The following is a 24,444-nucleotide window of genomic DNA, read 5'->3' as shown; positions in this document are numbered from 1 at the left end:
GAACTCTGCGGTAAATTGGGTACCCTGATCCAAGATAATTTCCCTGGGTAATCCCATCCGGGAGAATATCCGCATGAGGGCATCCGCGACCGTTTCAGCGTGGATGTTAGTCAGAGCCACTGCCTCTGGATATCTAGTGGCATAATCTACTACCGTTAAGATATACCTTTTGCCTGACGGGCTAGCTTTCTTGAGGGGGCCTATCAAATCTACCGCTATTCGGCTAAAGGGTTCCTCAATTATGGGTAGGGGGTGGAGCTTTGCCTTCCTTCTGTCTCCCCTTTTCCCTACCGTCTGGCAGGTATCGCACGTAGTGCAATATCTGCGTACTTCCTGGCTGATCCCTGGCCAGAAGAAATTTTGGGTCAGTCTGTACCTAGTGCGACTGACCCTCAGATGCCCAGATAGCGGAATATCATGCGCTATCCGGAGTAACTCAGCTCGGTACCGCTGCGGCACCACTAGCTGCCTCATTACTATCGGGTCTGACAATCTGCTTGTCTGTTTCTCTGTTTAAAAGCTGCTTATCCCAGACAAATCTCTCTCCCTCCCCCCCAGGTGAGTCCGTGACAACCTTATCCCTATATACTTGAAGCGTAGGGTCTGTTACTACTTCGGCTGCAAATTCATTAGGTGGGGCCCAGGGAACACATTCTAAGGAAGGGGAAGGGTCTCTTACCTGGACCTCCGGCAGTGTGTTGTAGTCCTGGGTGCGGGCCTGTTGTCGGGTGACCACAGGGTGCGCTTCTCCTGTGGTGGGCGTCTGGGGCTCAAAAGCAGATGTGAGTCTCCCCAGATCGTTCCCCAATAACACCTCTGCCGGTAACTGCGGCATCAACCCCACCTCCACGTGTCCCGACCCTGCTCCCCAATGTAAATGTACCCTTGCTGTAGGTAGCCGGTACACTGCTCCCCCGGCTACCCTGACGGCCACAGTTTTACCAGGTGGCTCTGTACCAGGGTGATAGTAGCTCTCGAGTCCCGTAGCCCTCGGACTGCTTTACCCTCCAGGTATATGGTCTGTCTGTGATGTTGTAGATTATCAGTATTGGCCTGGACAGGATCCGCCTCGTGCAGTACCTCCCACTGTTCCACGGTGGTAATGGGAACGGCTGAACCATATGGTGTGGCCACCATATCCTGGTAGTGGTGGGCTGTGGCTGCTCTTGGTGGTGGTGGGCCTGGACGGATCCAGGTGGAACGGTCCCGCAGCTGTGGGCATTCCCTTTTATAATGTCCCCACTTCTGGCAGTGATGACAGGGGCCAGAAGTGGGCTGACGGAACCGTGGCTGTGCAGCGGGTGGTGGTGTTGGTGGTAGTGGTCTTGGTGGGGCTGGGGTGTAAGTGGTTCCCCCAAAGGTTTTAAATGTGGATTTTGGAGCTGCAGGTTTTTGTTGCCTGTGTGCATCCAGATACTCATCTGCCTTCCTGGCAGCTTCGGTGAGGGATGTAGGGTTTCTGTCCCTTACCCATTCCTGGACCTCGATGGTTACTCCCTCATAGAACTGCTCCATCAGCATCATCTGGATTACATCCTCCATGGACCGTGCCTTGCTAGCTTGCACCCACCCGAGTGCTGCCCTTTGTAATCTGCATGCCCACTCTGCGTGTGAGTCTTTCTCCACCTTCTTTAAATCCCTGAATCTCCACCGGTATGCTTCCGGTGTTATAGCATACCTGGCCAGTATAATTTATTTTACTTTGTTGTAATTCCGTATTTCCTCATTAGGTACAGTACGATATGCCTCTGCTGCCCTCCTGGTTAACTTTCCGGCCAAAATGGGTACCCAGTCCTCTGCGCTGATTTTATGCAGTGCACACAGTCTCTCAAAGTCTTGCAGAAAAGCGTCTATATCTTCCTCTGCCTCCACATACGTTTTAAAAGCCTGGTATGGTATCTTAGGCTTACCTTCTTGTGGTACATTTCTTGCAGAGCTGTGTTCTGGAGCTGCTGTCGTCTGTTTCCTTAAGATAAATTCTTGGACCTCTGTCATAGTACAAGCCAAATGAAATAATTTCCTCTGAGGGGTTTTCCCCATAAAAAGACAGCCTGAATCGAACCTGCCTCTGGAACTCCATCTGTTCCTGTGTTTCTCCCGGATCCCTGTGTTCAGGAACCGAATCGCCATCCATTCGGTACTCTGCCATAAGTTCAGTAATGAGTACCGCTTTCTTCTTTTTGCTGGTTTGTATACTCCTTGCCTCTAGGAGGTCCTTTAGCGTGGAGCGTTTTAGCGTAGTAAAATCAATCTCCATCCGTACTCCATTTATGATTGTTCCTCTGTGAGTCTGGATCCCAGCGCTGCCAACCAATGTAGCGGAGGTACAATATTCTCCAGATTATCTCCGCTTATAATCCAAGTGAGACTCAGGAACAAGGCAATTGTAAATCAACAAGCAAGGCTTCCAGCAGGTTAAGTAATACAGCAGTATCCCAGCAGCAATCCCAATAACTGGACGACACACAGTTTCAGGAGCAGAACTGACAATCTTTATTCCACAGTGCCTTATAAAGCATGCTCCCATGCAAGGGAGGAGTTTTCAACAATTAGTACAGTAGCCAATCTGGGATTAGTAACCTCCCACACATCTCCTCCCCTCAGCTTACATCATAATCCCCTTTACACTGTACTCAGATTCCCCCAGTTCCTGGATGTACCCCTAAACCTAGGGGTACCCCTTTAAATAGCACATCCCCTGATAGCCCTGATCTGGGTGAATAACATATCTAAAAAATCACCCAGATCGGAGCAGGGGTTCGGGACTTTTATGGAGGTAATAAAAAGACCGACCGCGCTGGATGTAACAGCCGAATTGGGTTCCATGCGATGGGGCCCTGCGGTCGGTCACCGTATAAGGGAACACTTTATACGAATGGCTAAAGGTACAGGGATTAGGCAGGGTTCACAGGAATCCCCTCGTTCGGTTGTTCCTGTCCACCGAACCAGGGGCCGTTCGGTAGTTTGGAACCGTACGGACCGGGCTGGTGGAGGTCTCAGCGGTGTTCGCCTAGTCGAGTGTCCGATTTGGGTACCAGACACTCGATGGCAAAACACCGCTGTTCGGGAGATTGTAAAATGGCCGCCACCACGTGTTCGTTCCCCGAATGGAGGCCATCCCGAGACAAAGGACCTACCGCATAGCTCGTTAATTACCCGCTTGCAACATTGTTGCCACGAGTAATTGAAGGCACACTTCACACAAGGGAGGTCTGGTTGTTCGGTAGTTTCATTCACTTACTTTATTCGAATGATTCTACCAAACAATCAGAGGAATACACTTCTTTTAAAACACATAGAAACTGGCAATGTACATGAATACAGTTATTCACATGAAATTTGTAGGACAGCCCAGGATCATCCGCTACACACATATATTTCCTTTGACACTAAAAAATGTGATATACATATTAATATGCGATTGTGGCATACAATACATTGGTAGGACCACGGGATAGGGATCCCAAACACTTGCACTTTATTGGAATACAAAAGGTGTAAAAAGATTGGAGGAGGGGGGGCAACCATATTGAAAAATTAAATAAAAGTGAGTAGTGATGTCGCGAACACAAAATTTTCGGTTTGCGAACGGCGAGCGGGAACTTCTGCAAAGGTTCGCGAACCGGGCGAACCGCCATTGACTTCAATGGGCAGGCGAATTTTAAAACCCACAGGGACTCTTTCTGGCCACAAAAGTGATGGAAAAGTTGTTTCAAGGGAACTAACACCTGGACTGTGGCATGCCGGAGGGGGATCCATGGCAAAACTCCCATGGAAAATCACACAGTTGATGCTGAGTCTGGTTTTAATCCATAAAGGGCAGAAATCACATAAAATTCCTAAATAAATGGATATGGATTGACACCTGACATATGACATATTGACACCTTGACATATGGATTGACACCTGTCCTCAGAGACCTTGATAAACACTGACACAGAGCAGAATAGGGACTGTTCCCCCTACATAGGGTCACTTGGCAGATATGGATTGACACCTATCCTAAGGATTCCTGATACACACTGACACAGAGCAGAATAGGGACTGTTCCCCCTACATAGGGTCACTTGGCAGATATGGATTGACACCTATCCTAAGGATCCCTGATACAGGGCCGGCGCTACCTGTAAGGCGGACTAGGCAGCCGCCTAGGGCGCCCCTTGGGAAGGGGCGCCGCCAGGAGCGCCGGCCCCCCTAATGCTGCAGCCGCCTGAGCGCTCTGTAGAGAGCCTCAGGCGGCTGCAGCTTTGCCCGGGCTGGTGCGTCCATGAGGGCGCACCGCCCGGGCACAGCATGAGGAGAGGGAGGGGGCTGACAGGAGGGAAGCGCTCAGCGCTCCCTCCTGTCACTCCCTCTCTGTAGCGTGACCGAGCGCAGTATAGTCCGCCGGTACAGGGAGCATCTGTCTCCTGTTCTCGGACAGACTAACAGGAAGTGAACACTGGTGTTCACTTCCTGTCAGTCCGCCGGGTACAGGAAACAAAAGCTCCCTGTACCCGCGGACCATGATACAGAGCTCGGCCACGCTACTAAAGAGGTAGGGGAGGGTGGGGGGAATAAATAGAGAGGGGGGGGAGATAAATAAATGGAGAGGGAGGGGAGGAGGAGAAATCAATGAAGAGGGAGGGGGGGAGAAATAAATGGAGAGGGGGGGAGGAGAAATAAATGGAGAGGGAGGGGAGGAGGAGAAATCAATGAAGAGGGGGGTGGGGATAAATAAATGGACAGGGAAGGGGGAGAAATAAATGGACAGGGAGGGGGAGAAATAAATGGACAGGGAGGGGAGGAGGAGAAATCAATGAAGAGGGAGGGGGGGAGAAATAAATGGACAGGGAGGGGGGAGAAATAAATGGACAGGGAGGGGGGGAAATAAATGGACAGGGAGGGGGGGAAATAAATTGACAGGGGGGGATAAATGGACAGGGAGGGGGAGGACAGGGAGGGGGGAATAAATGGACAGGCAGGGTGGGGGGAATAAATGGACAGACAGGGAGGGGGGAATAAATGGACAGACAGGGAAGGGGGAATAAATGGACAGGGGGGGGGGATAAATGGACAGGGGGGGAAATAAATGGACAGGGAGGGGGGGAAATAAATGGACAGGGAGGGGGTAAATAAATGGACAGGGAGGGGGAGGGAATAAATGGACAGGAGGGGGAGGGAATAAATGGACAGGGAGGGGGGGGATAAATGGACGGGGGGGATAAATGGACAGGGAGGGGGGGATAAATGGACGGGGGGGATAAATGGACAGGGAGGGGGGGAAATGGACAGGCAGGGTGGGGGAATAAATGGACAGGCAGGGTGGGGGGAATAAATTGAAAGGGGGGGGATAAATTGACAGGGAGGGGAATTGACAGGATTAGGAGGGGGAATGAGAGTGGGGAGGGGAGAAGAGAGTGACAACGGGGGAGACGAGAGTGACAAGGGAGGGGGAGAAGAGAGGGACACGCAGGGGAGAAGAGAGTGACAAGGGAGGAGGGGGGAGAAGAGAGGGACAAGAGGGGGGAGAAGAGAGGGACATGGGGGGAGAAGAGAGGGACAAGGGGGGTTGAGAAGAGAGTGACGAGGGAGGGAGAGGGGGAGAAGAGAGTGACAAGGGAGGGGGGAGAGATTGACATCCATCACACACACACAATGCACCCCTTGCACACAGAAAAACACACAATGCATTACACACAGACACACACACACAAGCAATTCAACCCTTACACACAATGCATCCCTTACACACACAGAAACACACAATGCATTCCTTACACACACTCAATGCACCCCTTACAGACGCACACACTGCATCCCGTACATACACAGAAACACTCATTGCAGCCCTTACACATACAAACACAGATTCACACAATGCATTCCTTACACACATATCAGGACATCCCCTACTCCTGTGAACAAACTAATTGGTGGAACATGAAGGTGGACCCTGGGGCCCAGACCTTGAGCTGTGCAAAGGGCCTTAAAAAAAATGGAGCCTTCTTCCTGTTCTCCCAGAACACAAACAGCCTCCAGAGAGCCTGTTCTACACCAGACCAGTGGAGCCAGACTGCAGGTAGAGCCCATTACCATCCTCATCTGATTGTAAGTAGGCAATCTAGTATATTATTCGTGGCACTAATCTCTAATTTACCTCACATTAAAGGGACACTTTAGTCCCCAGAACCACTGCAGCTTAATGTAGTGGTTCTGGTGTCTATAGCCTGTCCCTGCAGGCCTTTTAATGTAAACACGGTGGCACTGCAGCACTTGCGTTAGTTAACATGGGGCATTGTGATGTCATATCGGGGGGGGGGATGGGGGGCGGCAAACTTTACTTTTGCCTAGGGCGGCAAAAATCCTTGCACCGGCCCTGCCCTGATACACACTGTCACAGAGCAGAATAGGGAATGTTCCCCCTACATAGGGTCACTTGGCAGATATGGAATGACACCTATCCTAAGGATCCCTGATACACACTGACACAGAGCAGAATAGGGACTGTCCCCCCTACATAGGGTCACTTGGCAGATATGGATTGACACCTATCCTAAGGATCCCTGATACACACTGACACAGAGCAGAATAGGGACTGTTTCCCCTACATAGGGTCACTTGGCAGATATGGATTGACACCTATCCTAAGGATCCCTGATACACACTGACACAGAGCAGAATAGAGACTGTTCCCCCTACATAGGGTCACTTGGCAGATATGGATTGACACCTATCCTAAGGATCCCTGATACACACTGACACAGAGCAGAATAGGGACTGTTCCCCCTACATAGGGTCACTTGGCAGATATGGATTGACACCTGTCCTCAGGGACCCTGATACACACTGGGGGAGGACCTACTGTCCTTTACCCGCCCACACCCCTGCGTGGTGGGTGGGGGCCATAAAAATAATGAGGGGGGACCTACTGTCCTCCCCCCCGGCCCCCACCCCTGCGCGGTGGGTGGGGGCCATAAATCACAATGGGGGAGGACCTACTGTGCTCCCCCCGCCCCCAACCCTGCACGGTGAGTGGGGGCCATAAAAATAATGAGGGGGGGACCTACTGTCCTCCCCCCGGCCCCCACCCACCATAAATCACAATGGGTGAGGACCTACTGTTCTCCCCCCGGCCCCCACCCCTGCGCGGTGGATGGGGGCCATAAAAATAATGAGGGGGACCAACTGCCTCCCCCACTGGCCCCCACCCCTGAGCGGTGTGTGGGGGCCCTAAAAAAACAATAAGGGGGACCTACTGCCCCCCCCAGCCCCCACCCACCCCTGAGTGGTGGTTGGGGGCCCTAAATAAAAATTCCCCATCCCAATCAAAGTTGACTAGGGGTCCCCAAGCCCCTAGTCACCCACCCCCCCACCCCAAAAAAGTTACCCCCTACCTACCCGCCTCACCCTAAAAAATAGTGAAGGGGGAATAAAATAACTAACCTGTAAAGAAAAAATCAGCTTACCATTTGACATCTTCTTTTTTCTAAAATCTTCTATTTTAAGCCCCAAAAAAGGACAAATAAAAAGCCATAAGAACCGACGCAATAAAAAAAAAAAACGAGCGCCAAAAAATAATCCATCTTCACCCATGGAGGGCTCCGAGCAGACTGAGCTCTGCAGGGCGGGGGAATGCTTATAAAGCCTTGCCACACCCTGCAATTAGGCTAAGAACAGTCTGTTTGGCTGGTTTAAGCCAATCAGAGTGCTCTTTCTCATTTTACACAGCGTGGGAAAATTCCAAAGAACTTTCCCACGCTGTGTAAAATGACACAGAACACTCTGATTGGTTAGATTCAAAGCCCACCAATCAGAGTTCTCTTTGTCATTTTACACAGCGTGGGAAAGTTCTTTGGAATTTTCCCACGCTGTGTAAAATGACACAGAGCACTCTGATTGGTTAGATTCCAAGCCCACCAATCAGAGTGCTCTTTGTCATTTTACACAGCGTGGGAAAATTCCAAAGAACTTTCCCACGCTGTGTAAATTGACACAGAACACTCTGATTGGTTAGATTCCAAGCCCACCAATCAGAGTGCTCTTTGTCATTTTACACAACGTGGGAAAATTCCAAAGAACTTTCCCACGCTGTGTAAATTGACACAGAACACTCTGATTGGTTAGATTCCAAGCCCACCAATCAGAGTGCTCTTTGTCATTTTACACAACGTGGGAAAATTATAAAGAACTTTCCCACGCTGTGTAAAATGACAGAACACTCTGATTGGTTAGATTCCAAGCCCACCAATCAGAGTTCTCTTTGTCATTTTGCACAGCGTGGGAAAATTCCAAAGAACTTTCCCACGCTGTGTAAAATGACACAAAGCACTGTGATTGGTGGGCTTGGAATCTAACCAATCAGAGTGCTCTGTGTCATTTTACACAGCGTGGGAAAGTTCTTTGGAATTTTCCCACGCTGTGTAAAATGACAAAGAGCACTCTGATTGGCTTAAAGGACCACTCTAGGCACCCAGACCACTTCAGCTTAATGAAGTGGTCTGGGTGCCAGGTCCAGCTAGGGTTAACTAATTTTTTTATAAACATAGCAGTTTCAGAGAAACTGCTATGTTTATCAATTAGTTAAGCCTTCCCCTATTTCCTCTAGTGGCTGTCTCACTGACAGCCGCTAGAGGCGCTTGCGTGATTCTCACTGTGAAAATCACAGTGAGAGCACGCAAGCGTCCATAGGAAAGCATTATGAATGCTTTCCTATGTGACCGGCTGAATGCGCGCGCAGCTCTTGCCGCGCGTGCGCATTCAGCCGACGGGGAGGAACGGAGGCGGAGAGGAGGAGGAGAGCTCCCCACCCAGCGCTGGAAAAAGGTAAGTTTTAACCCTTTTCCCCTTTCCAGAGCCGGGCGGGAGGTGGTCCCTGAGGGTGGGGGCACCCTCAGGGCACTCTAGTGCCAGGAAAACGAGTATGCTTTCCTGGCACTAGAGTGGTCCTTTAAACCAGCCAATCTGAGTGTTCTTGGCCTAATTGCAGGGCGTGGCAAGGCTTTATAAGCCTTCCCCCGCCCTGCAGAGCTCAGTCTGCGCGGAGCCCTCCATGGGTGAAGATGGATTATTTTTTTTGCTTTTTTTTTTTTTTTTTTTTTTTTTAAATTGCTTCGGTTCTTATGGCTCTTTATTTGGCCTTTTTTGGGACTTTTAGAAAAAAGAAGACGTCAAATGGTAAGTTGAATTTTTTGTTACAGGTTAGTTATTTTATTCCCCCTTCACTATTTTTTAGGGTGAGGGGGGTAGGTAGGGGGTAACTTTTTGGGGGTGGGTGACTAGGGGCTTGGGGACCCCTAGTCACCTTTGATTGGGGGGGGATTTTTATTTAGGGCCCCCACCCACCACTAAGGGGTGGGGGCTGGGGGGGACAGTAGGTCCCCCCTTGTTTTTTTTTTTAGGGCCCCACCCACCGCTCAGGGGTGGGGGCCAGGGGGGAGGACAGTAGGTCCCCCTCCTCATTATTTTTATGGACCCCACCCACCGCTCAGGGGTGGGGGCCGGGGGGGAGGACTGTAGGTCCCCCCCTCATTATTTTTATGGCCCCCACCCACCACTTAGGGGTGGGGGCAGGACAGTAGGCCCTCCCCCATTGTGATTTATGGCCCCCACCCACCGCGCAAGGGTGGGGGCCGGGGGGGAGGACAGTAGGTCCCCCCTCATTATTTTTGTGGCCCCCACCCACCACGCAGGGGTGTGGGCGGGTAAAGGACAGTAGGTCCTCCCCCCATTGTGATTTATGGTCTCCACCCACCGCGCAGGGGTGGGGGCTGGGGGGAGGACAGTAGGCCCCCCTCATTATTTTTATGGCCCCCACCCACCGCGCAGGGGTGGGGACTGGGGGGGAGGACAGTAGGTCCCCCCTCATTATTGTTACGGCCCCCACCCACCGTGCAGGGGTGGGAGCCGGGGAAGGACAGTAGGTCCCCCCCTCATTATTTTTATGGCCCCCACCCACCATTCCCCCCCAGTGTGTATCATGGTCCCTGAGGACAGGTGTCAATCCATATCTGCCAAGTGACCCTATGTAGGGGGAACAGTCCCTATTTTGCTCTGTGTCAGTGTGTATCAGGGATCCTTAGGATAGGTGTCAATCCATATCTGCCAAGTGACCCTATGTAGGGGGAACAGTCCCTATTCTGCTCTGTGTCAGTGTGTATCAGGGATCCTTAGGATAGGTGTCAATCCATATCTGCCAAGTGACCCTATGTAGGGGGAACAGTCCCTATTCTGCTCTGTGTCAGGGTGTATCAGGGATCCTTAGGATAGGTGTTAATCCATATCTGCCTAGTGACCCTTTGTAGGGGGAACAGTCCCTATTCTGCTCTGTGTCAGTGTGTATCAGGGATCCTTAGGATAGGTGTCACTCCATATCTGCCAAGTGACCCTAAGTAGGGGGAACAGTCCCTATTCTGCTCTGTGTCAGTGTGTATCAGGGATCCTTAGGATAGGTGTCAATCCATATCTGCCAAGTGACCCTATGTAGGGGGAACAGTCCCTATTCTGCTCTGTGTCAGTGTGTATCAGGGATCCTTAGGATAGGTGTCAATCCATATCTGCCAAGTGACCCTAGATACTCCCTCCAGACACTCTGTGTTACTGCACATACTCCCTCCAGGCACTCTGTGTTACTGCAGATACTCCCTCCAGACATTCTGTGTTACTGCAGATACTCCCTCCAGACACTCTGTGTTAATGCACATACTCCCTCCAGACAGTCTGTGTTACTGCAGATACTCCCTCCAGACACTCTGTGTTACTGCAGATACTCCCTCCAGACACTCTGTGTTACTGCAGATACTCCCCCCAGACACCCTGTGTTACTGCAGATACTCCCCCCAGACACTCTGTGTTACTGCAGGTACTCCCTCCAGACACTCTGTATTACTGCAGATACTCCCTCCAGACACTCTGTGTTACTGCAGATACTGTAGCCCCCATTGTCCCAGATGTGGTTTCCCTCATCACTGCCATTCCACATGACGCCACATGTTTCACAGTTATAGACCTGAGCAATGCATTTTCTCTATACCTGTACACCCTGAGACTCAGCTGTTGCTAGCCTTCACTTTTGAAGGACGCCAACTGACATGGACAAGACTTCCGCAAGGCTATGTGGATTCACCAGCTGTTTATTCTCTGGTACTCCAGCATACTCTCAAGGCATGGCACCCCAGTCATGGTTCAGTCCTGTTACAATATGTTGATGACTTACTAATATGTAGCCCAAGCCGTGTTGCATGTATTAGTGACACTATCAGTTTGCTCAAGCATCTGGCAACTGAAGATCACAAGGTCGCAAAACATAAAATGCAGTTATGTTTGCCACAGGTTGTTTATCTGGGATTTGTTCTGGCAGCTGGAACCAGACCATTGAGTCATAAGAGGATAGAGACAATTCAAAGAATCCCTATGCCCGTCACAAAGAAGGAGTTGCTCACCTTCCTTGGCATAATTAATTACTGCCGTCAATGGATTCCTGAATGTTCCCATTATGACTCAATGCTCAGAAAGTCCACCTCCTCAGATAGCCCTGACATTGTTTGTTGGTCCCCAGACATGAAAAATGGTTTTGAAGGTGTCAATTGTTCAAGCTCCGGCTTTGGGTCTCCCTGTGTATACCAAACCATTTCATGTGTATGCTAAGGACAACTGTAAAACTATGGCTGCTGTGTGTGCTCAAGAGCATGGAGGTGGTTTACGCCCCATAGCATTTTTTCTAAGGTCATGCCCATCCCCGTGCAAGGAATGCCGACCTGTCTCAGGGCATTGGCGGCATGTGCCATGGCTGTTGAAACTGCTGCTACTATCACTCTGGGCCACACTGCAATCCTACACACATCACACCAAGTCCAACACCTAGTTAAACATCTGACAACCCAACACATGACAGCACAACGTCTTAGTGGTTATGAAAACATACTTCTCAACTCACAGAACCTCACCATTGAATATACCCCTCAAGGATCAGGTCCCATGACTATTTTGCATGCCATTCTTTCCTCCCTGTCCTTTTCCTCTACAAACTCAGTTCCCCCTGCAACTTTCGAACATGACTGTCTTTCTTCAATCCACCTGCAGACCTCACCCCGCCTTGATCTACTGTCTACCCCTCTTTCTGATTCTGATGTTGTTTCTGTGTTTGTTGATGGGTCCTGTTCCAGACCCTCTGACGGCTCATACCTCACAGGTTATGCTGTGGTCCAATTACCTGATATCATTGTAGAATCAGGTTCTTCCCCAGTAGCATCAGCTCAAGCTGCTGAACTGATAGCTCTCACACGAAAGGTAAGGTGAGGTAAGGTAAGGTAAAAAAACATGTTTGTGTGTGTGTGTGCCTGAGATCGATGTGAGTGTGCTTGGGACTTCTTGCATTTTCCCTAATCCCTCCACCCCCACCCCCCTTCCTGTAGACAGACAAAGACAAGTTGTGAAATGTAATTTTAGCTGTTTTTCCATATAAAGTGTGTGTGTGACATTGTGCCATATTTTGGCAGGTAACATAGCAAGGAGCAGGAGGAGGGCTGAAGATCCTGAAGAAAGGGGAGAAGGAGTAGAGCTTGAAGGCTCTAAAAATACTGTAAAAAAGAGAAAAAAGAAAAGGAGCACTAAAAAATAAAAGGAATAGAGATTGAAAGCTCTAAAAATAAAAAGAGGAAAAAACGTGATAAAGGAGAGGTGCAAGCCTGAAAGTAAGAGAGGCGGTGTGAAATAAAAGAAGGAAAAGGGAAGGGATAAAGGAGAGAGAGAAGTTGAGAAATAAGAAGGAGGAAGGGTTAAGAGAGGTGTGAAATTAAAGAAGGAAAAGGAAAGTGATAAAGGAGAGAGGGAAGTTGAGAAAGAAGAAGGAGGAAGGCTTAAGAGAGGTGTGAAATTAAAGAAGGAAAAGGAAAGTAATAAAGGAGAGAGGGACGTTGAGAAAGAAGAAGGAGGAAGGCTTAAGAGAGGTGTGAAATTAAAGAAGGAAAAGGAAAGTGATAAAAGAGAGAGGGATGTTGAGAAAGAAGAAAGTGAAGAAGGAGGACTCATAATGCCACCAAAAAGAAAGGAGGTTACAGTTGGTGCTTGTAATGAAAATATCAAAAGACGAAAAGTCATAACATTAGAAACACAAATGAACATCATAACAGACCATGATGCTGGAAAACCACTAAAGAATTAGCTACCAAATATTCACTAAGTAAATCAACTGTGAGTACAATTTTGAAAGACAGAGAAAAATATTTAAAGGAAATAAAAAATGTGCAATCCCTGCATTCTAATTGGATATGAACCAAGGAAAATGAAAGCCTTATTCCTTATATGGAAAAACTTTTAACAGCATGGATAAGTGATCAAACTGAACGGCTCCATTTGCCCGTTACCTATGCTACAATTTGTTCTAAAGCTTTGTCACTTTTTGAAATGCTGAAACAAAGAAAAGGAGGCATTGCAGAAACATTTTCTGCAAGCAGTGGGTGGTTTGATCAGTACAAAAAAAGAGCTGGTTGGTATAACATAAAAATCCTTGGAGAATCCGCAAGTGCTGATACAGAAGCGGCTAAATTATTTCCTGCTAAGTTGGCTGAAATATTGGAAGAGGGAAATGAATCACCATCACAGGTTTTCAATGCGGATGAAACCGGTCTTTTTTGGAAGCGCATGCCATCAAGAAGCTACATTGCAAAAGAAGAATCATCAATGCCCGGTTTTAAACCAGCGAAAGATCGACTAACTTTATTGTTTGGTGGGAATGCGGCTGGAGACTGTAAGTTAAAACCCATGATGGTGCATCGTGAAGAAAACCCTAGGGCACTTAAAGGAAATGTGAAAAGCACACTGCCAGTCGTATGGAAAGCCAATACAAAAGGTTGGGTTACTGCTTCACTATTTGAAGATTGGTTCTCACATTATTTGTACCTGAAGTGAAAAAATATTGTGAAGATAAATCAATACCTTTTCAAGTAATTCTGCTTGTAGATAATGCACCCGATCATCCACTCTCTCTTCAACATCATCACCCTAATGTCAAAATCATATTCTTGCCAAAAAATACAATTTCCATTTTGCAACCAATGGACCAAAGAGGTATCGCCACATTTAAAGCACTGTACCTTCGGCAGACATTTGAAATGTTGATTAAAGCAACAGATAACGTGACAGGTCCAAGTCTTAAAGATTTTTGGAGAAAATGTTTTAATATTTTAGATGCAATAAAAATTACAGCATATGCCTGGAACCAAATTTCAGAGAAAACCATGAAAGGTGTTTGGAAAAAGCTCTGCCCTCAGTTGTTTAGTACTAATGTTGAAGGGTTTGAAGAACCAGCATAAAATGTACAGCAGAACACAGAAGCAATAGTTACTCTTGCCAACAGATTGAACCTGGACGTCTCTGCAACTGACATAAATGACCTTCTTGAAGCGCACAAGGAAGAACTTACAAATGAAGACCTCTTAGATATAGAAGAACAAGAGGAAGTTGAAGAGGTAGAAGATGTTACAGCACCTGAAACTCCTGTTCATTCTTTCACTTTGAAAGGCCTCAAGGAAGCATCTCAACCCATGAGAGAAGTACCAAAGTTGCTAGAGATCTAGGAAATGCCTATGCCTGCTATAAGGAAATTTACAATGAAAAGAATGTGTTGGAAGCAAACCACTATCACAGCTTGTCTACAGAAAGCTGCTGTGACTAGCTCTGTCTCAAATGAACCAGAAACAAGTGAGGTGCAGTCTTCAACAAGTACCAAACAACTGAGGGAGGACTGTGCGGTGCCCCATTCATCAAGTGTAACATGTCTCTTCATTGAAGACGATGATGATGTGGTGGAATCTCGGTAAAAATAAATTTAGTAGGCCGAGATTACCACATGGCATGTGTACGTGCATATGCTGACGTATCGATCAGTTGGTTGGACGTGGCAAGATACGATCAGTAGTGTACGGAGCATGTGCGAGAATACAGGATGTAGTATTCCCCTCCTCCATTGTGCTGGACAGGCCATGCGGTCAAGCAGGAAGTTAATTCTTATTTGTATTGATTGGTCAAGAGAATGTGCAGGTGGAGCTTAATATGGGAGGAGTTATGTGCCTATATAAGGAGCCTGCACTATTGTCCGGGGCTCAGAACTTGTTGTATTTTGGTGAAATTAGTCCCTCTGAGTCCCGATCGGTGATCCGAATAAAGAATCTCTTCCTTCCTGAAGAAACCTGTGTCCATCTCTCTGTGCTTGGCTTCCGTCAGTTTCTCCGGTATCATTTGGTGCATTGGCCGGGAAGCTCATCGTTCAACGGTAGCTGAGAGGCAGAGGCGTGAGACGGTCTATCTTTGCCCACGTTCTCTACGGCTGCACCCCTGAACTTCTGCGTGGACCTACCTTCATCTCGGCGCCACTGGTCTGTTGTCCAGGAGATCATCGGCCTCTACGTAGTAAGTGCTGGGGTGTCCCCGTCGATGAGTGTGAACTCAGGTTCAGGAACGAGGAGGTAAAACGACCGCTGTTTTAAACGGCGGACCCACTAGGGGTATACCAATTGGGTAGGCCCATAAGGGGTTAATCTGTGTATGGAATCTGCCCCCTCTGTCGGAGGGAAGGAGCGAAGGCGCACCGCTCAATCGAACGCTCTTTAGTAAGACCGTTTGATTTGGTTTGGAGTCAGGCGGGGTTCTGTGTAAATAGCCCTAGCCGGACACCGGTGTCTTGTCTAGACTAGCGTTCTAGGGTGTACAATTTGTTCGCTAGGTCGGAGGGACCGGGAGACTAAGCGGCTCTCAACCTATCTTGGCTAAGTGGGAAGGCGTGTAAATTTGGAACCCACTAGACTTTTGATAGAGTAATTAGACTAAAAGGGTTCTGTCTTAAATTCCGCCCTCTAGTTCGCTATATGTGGTGCTTGGGCAGTGTGGCTAACCAAAACAGATGTAGATAGTTTTAGGTAGTCCATCAAGGTACTGGCCAATAGATTAGTTGGGATTGCATATGTGTTAAAGATTGTTTAGTAACGTGTATATCTTGTTAGATAGCGTGAGCTCTGCCGTCTAGCGAGAGTGTTAATAGTGTGTTGCTGTATTATAGTGCACGGTACCATAACCCTGTATATTTACTGACACTGTATATAAATACTAATAATTGTCGTCTATTGCACGTCTAACACCATAACCACTAATAATTGTATTGTGACCTTAAATTGTACTTTGACCTATGCTAACCGTACTGTAACTGCTGTTTGTAAAGACGATGTTACTGGGGTGTGTTATAGACGGGTAATTCATATATAGAGAATTATAGCGTGGGTGACTGTATAGTTTCGCCAAAGGGCATAATATCGATTACTTAGTGACTGGTGTAACAGCTGTGTGTGTACGGGAATTCCCTGAGTGTTTATTGTGTTATTGTGTACGTTTCACTTGGTAACTGTACCACGTGGTGCTGTTGCCGGAAGAAACGGGTGTGACTGTTGAATAGAGCGTGTGTATAGCATTCGTTGTCAACGACGCTCCATTGATAAGTATGGGCGCGTCGGAGTCGACGATTTCGGATCCCTTAGGTTGTATGGTAAAGAATTTTAAAAAGGGATTTAAAGTATGTGATTTTCGGGTTAAAATGTCTACTGCACGTTTGGTCACTTTGTGCACTAGGGAATGGCCTACTTTGGTTGCGGCATGGCCGCCACGTGGCAGTTTAGATCCAAATCTGGTACAGCGTGTACATGTGGCTGTATCAGGTAGGCCTGAACATTACGGACAGTTTCCATACATTGATTGTTGGAGGCAGGCCGTAAACGACTCGCCAAGATGGATCCGGATATGCCACGAGGAGCAATGTCGCCTCATGGTGGCCAGGACTCGTTTGTCCACTAGGGCCATGGTTACGCCCATTTTGGATACGCCCCCTGAGTCCGAGATCCCTATGCCGCCCCCTTACTTCTCTGCAAGGGGAAGTGATACAAGTACAGGAAGTTCCACACCCCCTCCCCCGTTGTCCCCATCTACTTCCTCCTCCAGCTCAGAATCCACCCCACGCCATACTAAACCTTCCCTTCCGGAACCACCCCCCGTTAAACCCACCCATCCTGATTTGGCGCCACTTCAAGCTTCCGGTCAGGCTTCCTCTAGCCCGGCCCGGAATATTCTATTCACCGGCCTTCCCCACAATAAAGCCACGTCTTACTACCCCCCGACCGGAACCCCTAACCGACGCCCCTCCACGAAGCCCTGTACTAACCTGACAACTGACCGGTACCCAAAGACCTAAACATTACCAGATGTCTCTTCGTTTAAATCTCGGGTCAGCTTACCTTAATGATGTAGGTCAAATGGTGTATGCTGACCCAGTCTTCGTATATGTCCCATTCACGACTACCGATCTCGAATTGGAAGACCCACAATTCCTCGTATACTGAGAAACCACAAGCCATGACCGACCTGTTCACCTCGATAGTTCAGATGCATAATCCAACTTGGGCTGATTGCCAGCAATTATTAATGACATTGTTTAATAATGAGGAGAGGACTAGGATTAACCAAGCGGCCATTAAAGCGCTAGAGGAAGAAGCCCGTACTTTAAACCAAGCAAATCCAGCAGCATGGGCCGCAACACATTATCCTAATACCGATCCCGATTGGGATGTTAATGGCAATGATATGGTTCATCTAAAAGCCTATAGAGACGCTATAATTGCTGGCATGAAAGCCGGAGGGAAGAAAGCCATAAATATGTCGAAGACAGTTAAGGTGATTCAGAAAAGTGACGAAGCGCCCAGTGTCTTTTATGACCGATTATTGGAGGCATACCGCCTGTATACCCCCTTTAATCCGGAAGACACTGAGAATTCCAGAATGGTAAACTCTGCCTTTGTCAGCCAAGCTTACGGAGATATTAAGCGCAAGCTACAGAAGTTAGAAGGGTTCGCAGGAATGTCCATCACCCAACTAATGGAGGTAGCAAATAAGGTGTATATGAATAGGGAATCAGAAAGTAAGAAAGAGGAAGAGCGCAAGATGCGTAAAAAGGCGGATATGCTAGCGGTAGCGATCGCAGGCGTAGATAGACGGTGCCAAGAGAGAGGCGATAGTAGGTGGAATAGGGAACCCCTGAGTAGGAATCAGTGCGCGTATTGCAGAGAAGAAGGGCATTGGAGAAGCGAGTGTCCGAAAAGAGAGCAGTACGAGAGAGACCAACCCAGGGCAGGATATGGCAATTTTAGAGGCAGAGCGAGAGGTAGAGGAGGTCCCGGAGGGAGTAATGGTAATAGAGGAAGTGTAAGAGAAGACAGATACTATCCTGCAGCGCAAAGGTCCCGCGATAGAGAAGATAGGGACTTTGTAGGATTGGCTGACACGGTCATGGAGGACTATTGATACCGACCGGGCTCCATCCCCCTTGGTCGAGCGGAGCCTATGGTCGATGTATCAATAGGGGGAAAAAGGAGTGCATTCATGATTGACACTGGTGCTGAACATTCGGTGGTGACTGACCTAGTTGCTCCTCCATCTGGAAGAACTATTACCGTAATAGGAGCAACTGGAACGAGTGCTGCAAAACCGGTTCTTAAAAGTCGACTCTGTACATTGGGAGGCCACGTAGTAAAACATCAATTCCTTTACATGCCTGAATGTCCAGTCCAATTGCTGGGACGTGATTTCCTATCCGAATTACAAGCGCAAATTACGTTCCTACCAAACGGAACAACATCCTTAAAGTTTAATGGACCTTCAGGTATTATGACATTATCCATACCAAAGGAAGAAGAGTGGCGACTTTATACAGCGTTGACTAGCCAAAACCCTAAGAGTGATGAATACTTATTCAACATACCAGGAGTTTGGGCAGAGAACAACCCACCAGGACTGGCCCGCAATATTCCACCTATTCGAATCGAACTAAAGCTCGGGGTTTATCCAGTGAGCCTACGGCAATATCATATCCCGCAGAAGGCTAAGAAGAATATTCAATCTTATCTGGATAAGTTCATACGGTATGGTATCCTAAAATTCTGTACTTCCCCCTGGAACACCCCATTGCTGCCTGTTCAAAAGCCCGGTACAGATGAGTATCACCCTGTGCAGGACTTGAGAGCAGTCAATGATGCGGTTGTTAGTATACATCCAGTTGTGCCCAATCCGTATAACCTGCTTGCTTTAATTCCGGGCGGGGCTACCTATTTTACAGTCTTAAACCTCAAAGATGCCTTCTTTTGCCTCCGAATTGCCGCAGAAAGCCAATGTATCTTCGCTTTCCAATGGGAAAATGCTGTAACGGGCTCAAAACGCCAGATGACTTGGACAAGACTGCCCCAAGGGTTTAAAAATTCACCTACCCTATTTGGTTCAGCCCTAAGTCAAGATCTACTGGATTTCGAGTCCATCCCAGGAGAGTGTGTATTATTACAATATGTAGATGACTTGTTGATAGCCGCAGTCACAAGAGAAATATGTCAGCAAGCAACACACGATCTACTACACATTCTCTGGAAGGCAGGATACAAGGTGTCTAGGAAGAAGGCTCAGTTGTGTCTGCCAACTGTCAAATATCTGGGATTCCATATCTCTGAAGGTCAAAGAATAATGGGGCCAGAGAGAAAAGAAGCTGTGTGCCAAATACCAACACCCAAGAATAGAAGACAAGTGCGAGAGTTCTTGGGGGCAGCAGGCTTCTGTAGGATATGGATTCCCAGTTACGCGATATTGGCAAAACCTCTGTATGCAGCTATCAAGGGTACAGAACACGACCCCTTCCTATGGACTCAAGAACAGCAAACAGCATTTGAAGATGTGAAGAAGGCTTTGATGAGTGCCCCAGCATTAGGTCTACCTGATCACACACGGCCATTCTACCTGTATGTACACGAGCAAAGAAGAATGGCTGTGGGAGTATTGACACAGTACTTGGGATCATGGCAAAGACCTGTTGCCTATATGTCTAAGCAACTGGATGCAGTGGCCAGCGGACTTCCACCTTGTCTAAGAGCCGTAGCTGCAGCCGCCCTGCTGGTAGCTGAAGCCGATAAACTCACTCTGGGTCAAGAACTTTATGTACGAGTCCCACATGCAGTACAGACGTTGTTGGATTACAAAGGAAATCATTGGTTTAGTAACAGCCGTATGACCAAGTATCAAGCAATGTTGTGTGAAAACCCAAGAGTGCATTTAGAGACTGTCAATACCTTAAATCCAGCTACCCTTTTGCCACAACCTACTGAAAGTCAACATGATTGTTTGGAAGTGATGGATGAAGTATTCTCAAGTAGACCAGATCTTCGTGATTTGCCCATCCAGAACCCTGACGTCCAATATTATACAGACGGCAGTAGTTATGTGAAAGAAGGGATTCGCTATGCAGGATATGCAGTAACAACGATAGACAAGGTGATAGAAGCTTGGCCACTGTCAAAAGGAACATCAGCACAAAAGGCAGAATTAATAGCACTGACACGAGCGTTACAATTGGCTGAAGGTTTAAGAGTGAACATCTACACGGACTCCAAGTATGCGTTTTTAACCACTCATGCCCACGGAGCTTTGTATAAAGAAAGAGGACTATTGAATTCAGAGGGCAAAGAAATCAAGTATGCAGCTGAAATACTACAACTATTGGAAGCAGTATGGGAACCGAAAGAAGTCGGAATCATACATTGTCGAGCGCATCTGAGAGGAGATGGTGATGTAACTAAAGGAAACCGGATGGCAGATAATGCAGCTAAGCGTGCCGCTGAATCAGGAAGACAGGAATATGTGGAACATATAGCTGCTCTTATACCAACTCCACTGTCTCAATGGACTCCAATTTATACAGCTCAAGAAGAAGAGTGGTTAAAGACTGAACCTGGAAAGTATTTGGAGAACAAATGGTATCAGTTAGAAGATGGGAGAATAGTTATTCCAGCATCACTAGCGGTAGAAATTGTCCAAAACTATCACAACGGGACACATTCTGGAAGAGATAGTACAGAAGAATCTCTCAGAAAACATTTCTACATACCAAGATTGTCCAACTTAACTCAAGCCATTGTGCGAAGATGTGTAACGTGTGCTAAAAATAATGCAAGGCAAGAACCAGTAAAGCCACCAGGAGTTCAGTTTATGGGGGGACTCCCTATGTCCGATCTACAAATTGACTATACAGTAATGCCTAAATCTGGTGGACATCGCTACCTACTAGTAGTTGTGTGCACCTATTCAGGCTGGGTAGAAGCATGTCCTACTCGTACAGAGAAAGCAGGAGAAGTTGTGAGATTCCTGCTACGAGAAATAATACCCCGATATGGACTACCCTGCTCTATAGGATCGGACAATGGTCCAGCTTTTGTTCATCAGTGCCTACAACAACTGACTCATATGCTTGGTATAAAGTGGAGACTTCATACGGCATATAGACCTCAGAGTTCTGGTAAAGTAAAGAGAATGAATAGAACTATTAAGAACCAGTTGGCAAAAATGTGTCAGGAAACCCAACTTAAGTGGAATGTTCTTTTGCCCATAGCTCTGTTGCGAATTCGCAGTACACCTACCAGAAGGATGGGTCTCTCTCCTTTTGAAATCATGTATGGGCGCCCACCTCCCGTACTTGGTAACTTAAGGGGGGATTTGGGAGAAGGAATTACCCGGCAGCAGGTTGTAGAGTTGGGTAAAACTATGGAGGAGGTACAGAAATGGGTACAAGATAGATTACCTGTGAATATTTATCCCCCTGTTCATAGTTACCACACAGGAGACCAAGTGTGGATTAAAGAGTGGAATAATGTACCGTTAGGGCCCAAGTGGAGAGGTCCTTATGTTGTTCTTTTATCTACCCCTACAGCGATAAAAGTGGCCGAAGTGACTCCGTGGATTCATCACTCCAGGGTTAAACCAGCAGCGGTCGATTCTTGGCAAGTTACATCAGATCCAGAGAATCCCTGCAAGATCCGGTTAAAGCGCACGACTCAGTCGGAGTGACGAGGAACCTTGTGGATTACAAATTTTATTGTTTCAGAGATTGGTAAGTGAGTGTTTAGACGGCCATAATAAAGCCTAATAAGGCCATAATAAAGCCTAAAGAGGTACCGACACTCCTAGCTGTGAGGTATGCATTAAGACTACAAGAACAGGTAACCATATTTCCCAGACCCTAATTTGGCATTCGCAATATGAATGTAACGGAGATGTATCTAGGTGTAGATATTTAAATATAGAATATAGTGTGTGCCAATTAGGAGTAGGAGAACCTAAGTGCTTCAGTCCAGAGTATCAACCCCGTACAATTTGTTTGACTCTCAGGAATGGAGATCCTCAGGGGACCCTAATTAATAAAACAGTGTTAGAATCCATACATTCTTCGGGTGTTCTGCTATTTGATGCATGTAAAGCAATATCAAGTGGTAGAAAGCCGTGGAATGTATGTGGGGATCTTAGATGGAGAGGACGTATGGGTCTAATGATAAATATATTTGTCCCAGCAGTAAAAATAAGTATGTGAGTCCTAGATGCCCAAATAGAGAATATAACTTTTGCCCATATTGGTCTTGTGTGGGGTGGGCAACTTGGGGACAGACAGCAGACAAGGATATGATTGTGACTAAGTTGCCTACCAATCCATACTGTAAGTCTATGGAATGCAATCCAGTCCATATTCTTATAAATAATCCTGACCAATTCTTAGATAGATATGGTAATTTATTTGGGTTTCAAATATACGGGACGGGTTTAGACCCTGGGACAGTATTGTTTATAGGGATAGAGACCGATACGGTAACCTCCCAAACTCATCAGGTATTCCATTCGTTTTATGAAGAGATGAGTATAGATAATAAGATCCCCCATAACGCTAAAAACCTGTTCATAGATTTAGCCGAAAGTATTGCCGGTAGTCTTAATGTTACCAACTGGCCTTGGGAAGCAAAGGAGGTAATGTCCGGTTCTGAGGCAGTTGAACAATTAATATCTTCACAAGCCGATTACCAGATGAGTGTTAGAGGTAAATCTGAGTGGAGATTAAAGACCTACATCATAGGTTATGTTTGCATAGCAAGGAAAGGAATGATGTTTAATACTTCTGTAGGAGAATTAACTTGTCTAGGGCAAAAAGCTTATGATGATGATACAAAGAATACAACTTGGTGGTCAGCTTCAAATGTCTCAGAACCATCTAACCCGTTTGCAAGATATGCCAATTTAAAGGACGTATGGTTTGATTTATCCATCACATCTAGTTGGAGAGCCCCAGCAAATTTGTACTGGATCTGTGGTAAGAAAGCCTATTCGGAGTTGCCACAGGACTGGGAAGGGGCATGTGTGTTGGGTATGCTCAAACCATCCTTCTTCTTGTTACCTATTGAAACAGGTGAGACTTTGGGTGTTAAAGTGTATGATGTGAATCATAGGAAGAAAAGGGGACCCATAGAGATAGGCGCCTGGGAAGATGATGAATGGCCTCCCCAGCGTATTATAGATTATTATGGGCCAGCCACGTGGGCAGAGGATGGTACTTTCGGATATAGAACCCCAATTTATATGCTCAACCGCATTATAAGGTTACAGGCGGTGGTTGAGATTATTACTAATGAGACCTCACAAGCGCTCAATCTTCTAGCAAAGCATAATACCAAGATGAGGACAGCAGTGTACCAAAATAGATTAGCCTTGGATTACCTATTGGCAGTAGAGGGAGGTGTATGTGGGAAGTTTAACCTGAGCAATTGCTGTCTTCAAATAGATGACGAAGGGCAAGCAATAGCTGAACTTACTAGCCATATGGTTAAACTAGCGCATGTGCCTACTCAGGTATGGAAAGGGTACAATCCAAGTAGTTGTTTTGGTAACTGGTATGAGCAGTTTGGAGGGCTTAAGGCATTGGTAGGCGGAGTCCTACTGATTTTAATGTTGTGTCTACTCCTGCCATGTCTTATCCCCTTAGTAGTTAGGTCCGTGCAAAGCCTGATATAAAATATAGCAGAAAGGAAGGCTGCAGCACAAATAATGGCCATATATAAATATGAGGCTCTAGATCAGGGAGAACCAATGCAGGAAGAGGAGTGTTGAGGGATTCACATCATAGGAAAAGTCTGGTCTGGTTCATGGTAACCTGAGGTGTATGCAAACTAAAGGTTAAGTGATGCCTCAAGTAATTGTGAAATATCAAGAGGCATCAAAGGGGGGAATGTGGTGGAATCTCGGTAAAAATAAATTTAGTAGGCCGAGATTACCACGTGGCATGTGTACGTGCATATGCTGACTTATCGATCAGTTGGTTGCACGTGGCAAGATACGATCAGTAGTGTACGGAGCATGTGCGAGAATACAGGATGTAGTATTCCCCTCCTCCATTGTGCTGGACAGGCCATGCGGTCAAGCAGGAAGTAAATTCTTATTTGTATTGATTGGTCAAGAGAATGTGCAGGTGGAGCTTAATATGGGAGGAGTTATGTGCCTATATAAGGAGCCTGCACTATTGTCCGGGGCTCAGAACTTGTTGTATTTTGGTGACATTAGTCCCTCTGAGTCCCGAT

The 24,444-nt window shown here is 47.2% G+C and overlaps 1 protein-coding gene across 2 annotated transcripts in view; it reads right to left on the bottom strand.

Annotated features, from left to right (window-relative positions):
* The window catches only part of LOC134608846 (sodium- and chloride-dependent transporter XTRP3A-like), a 774,840-nt gene that overhangs the window by 38,709 nt on the left and 711,687 nt on the right, over positions 1–24,444 (bottom strand). The gene's annotated exons all lie outside the window — the stretch shown is intronic.

Source organism: Pelobates fuscus, chromosome 4 (assembly GCF_036172605.1).
Source record: "Pelobates fuscus isolate aPelFus1 chromosome 4, aPelFus1.pri, whole genome shotgun sequence".
NCBI lineage: Eukaryota > Metazoa > Chordata > Amphibia > Anura > Pelobatidae > Pelobates > Pelobates fuscus.
Note: the sequence above shows the minus strand (reverse complement) of the source record. Positions and strands in the feature narration are given on the sequence as shown.